At 53.3% G+C, this 2,819-nt stretch overlaps 1 pseudogene; it reads left to right on the top strand.

Annotated features, from left to right (window-relative positions):
• The first annotated feature begins 1,318 nt into the window (after positions 1–1,318).
• LOC105506806 lies at positions 1,319–2,811 on the top strand (annotated as a pseudogene).
• The last annotated feature ends 8 nt before the right edge of the window (positions 2,812–2,819 follow it).

The raw sequence follows: 2,819 nt of genomic DNA on the forward strand, positions 1-2,819 counted from the left end.
CTGGAGAAGTCCTGCAGGGTCAGGCAATATCTCCTTGGGTTCCTCTGGGTTCCTGTATTTGCTTCTCCCCACTCAGAGAGCTGTTTTCTCAAAGACCTTGTCTCTTCATTCAGCCAATTCCACAACAGGGTCACAGGTCGCCCATGTGTCAGCCAGCAAGCTGTGAGCACTCCAGTCTTTTTCTCTCTTTCTCTGCATCCTGCCGGTACCTGCGCAGATGAAGCACCGAAGCATGCAGCTCACCTTCCTCCCCACCTCCCCCGCTGCCAGCCCCCACCACATCTCACAGGCCCTGCCTCTCTGCCCCTGGGCAAGACAGGATGCGGAGCTGGCACGGTGCAAGTGTTCCCACCGCCTGCACCCCAGGGCACGTGTTAATCCCTTTCAACACCTTCCTTCTACTTAACGACTTGTAAACTGCTTACATTTGGACATGTTTCACTTTTCTTTCCCTCCCCTTGTCCTTTGCCACAACAGGAAGAAATGGCTCCCATAGGCTTCCCTTGGTGCTGTGTTCCTGCAAAGGGGAGCTCTGTCTTCTGCGGGCAGGCAGCACTTTCCTGCCTGAAAACCATGCTATCTTAAAACAGGCTTCCTGAAAAGATGGTGTGGAGATTCTGATATTTCCAGGAAGAAGAAAAATGTCACCTGGAGAGGTTTCACTGTAGGGAATTAGGATCACAAGACTAAGGACTTGGCTGCTGACTCAGAGTCACACCAAGACCCTAGACTCCTAGGACCACAGCCTTGCACTGCTGTCTCCACTGTGCTGTCTGGCAGGGTGGCAAGGACAGAGGCGTCCCTAAGGCAGGCCGTGCTCACATTCCCCTGTCCTCCGTGGGCCCCGATGCTACACTCTCCAACCCAGGGCTGTCTTTTACTACTGCCCCCAACTCACACATCTACCCCAGAGCCTCTTCCAGGCATGAAGCCAGGGACCTGCAGCTGCTGTGCCCGGAGCATCCCCATGGCAGGTGTGGATGCTTTGTGCAGGATTCAGGGGCCATGTCCAGCCCCCACAATGGCCTTAGGATTTCCTCCAAGTAGAGTAGAAAAGGGAGGTGAGGAAGACGGCGGCCAGTGCAGGGAGCTGGTGCTTGCGCAGGTTGTTGAGATGCAGCCCCCCAGACCTTCTTTGTGCTGATTGGAAACCGCAAATGGCTCAGGCGCAACTGCTTAACCATTTCTAGCAATGTCAGTGACGCTATGATAGACCATGAGATGAAAGGACAGATGGCCATCCTGGTGGCTATTGACAGATGAGAACACTGCAAGTGTGGTATCTTGGTGTGGGGTGCCCCATCCTATGTAGCTGCTGATGCCGGCTATCACAGACGCTGTGAAGCAGGAGACCACCCTGGCTGTGCATATGCTTCAAAGCATGGGTGTGGATGTGGTTTTGAGCATGGGGGACAATCGGAAGACAGCCAGAGCCATTGCCACCCAGGTTGGCATCAACAAAGTCTTTGCAGTGGTGCTGCCTTCGCACAAGGTGGCCAAGGTCCAGGAGCTCCAGAACAAAGGGAGGAAAGTCACTATGGTGGGGGATGATGGGGTCAATGACTCCCCGGCCTTGGCCCAGGCAGACATGGGCGTTGCCATTGGCACCAGCATGGATGTGGCCATCGAGGCAGCCGACATCGTCCTCAACAGAAATGATTGGCTAGACGTGGTAGCTGGCATTCATCTTTCCAAGAGGACCGTCCGGAGTATACACATCAGCCTGGTCTGGCACTGATTTATAAGTTGGCTGGGATGCCCATCATGGCAGGTACTTGGTTCCTCTCCTGAAGGAGTGAGCTTTCTGGATGAGTTGAAGATATGTGCGTGCACGGAAGATGATAGCTCACTGCAGGGCAAGGCATCATCCGTGTTGAAGGAGTGCCAGTGTTTGGGAAATGGACACAGAGCAGGTACATTTGATGGAGAGGTAAGAGGATCACCGTCTACGTGCCAGTGCTGTTCTAAGTGCCCTGGATCTTCTGGGAACGAGGTTAGCGTTTTCCAGTTGTCCATGGGACAGTTGAGAATCATGCTAGGCAGAGGTGAGCCCTTTCGTGGAAGGAGTTAATCTAAAAACCATAATCTGTCTCATTTGGGAGGAGCTAAATAAATATCTCTTCAATGAAGCAAAGGTCAATCGGAAAACTTATATTTTAGCTATAAAAATACCTACCAGAATTTACCATGGGGCATAATCTTAGTCAAGCACCCAAATTGATGATTTCAGACCACAGATACTGAAACACCAATGGGATAAGGTGGCAGGTATTTCAGTTAGCTACTGCTGCATAACAAATGACCCCAAGGCTTAGTGACTTAAAACCATGATTTGTTATTCTTTATCATTCTGTCAGCTGAGAGGTTCTTCTGCTGGCCTCATGCACAAGGCTACATTTAGCTAGGGTGTCAGCTTGTGGATGGGCATAGCTGGGATGCTGGGTCACCTGAGCCTTTCTCCCCATGTGGTATTGTTTTAAAATACAGGTTTTAGTGCTGCCTCAGGATGTAAAGTGTAACGAGGGGGCCGGGGTGGGCCGCATGGGCCTGCGAGGCCTGTGGGTGCCTGCGTCCCCAGCTCCCCCCGCAGCTGGCTCTGCAGTGGTCCGCTCCGCTTGCCAGGTGGGGATCCGGGTTCCAGATGGAATGCTGCGCGTTCTCCACCGTTTGTTGTGGCTGCGGTTACTGCAGCAACCGTCAGAGCAGCCTTGGTGCTGCAGAGGAGCCAGGGGCTACCCCTCAGCCGTACTTGGAGCTGATCCTGGAGTGCGGAGGAACCAGGGGCTACCCCTCAGCGGTACCTGGGACTGATCCTGGAG

This window comes from Colobus angolensis, unplaced genomic scaffold, assembly GCF_000951035.1.
Source record: "Colobus angolensis palliatus isolate OR3802 unplaced genomic scaffold, Cang.pa_1.0 Scaffold14, whole genome shotgun sequence".
Classification (NCBI taxonomy): domain Eukaryota; kingdom Metazoa; phylum Chordata; class Mammalia; order Primates; family Cercopithecidae; genus Colobus; species Colobus angolensis.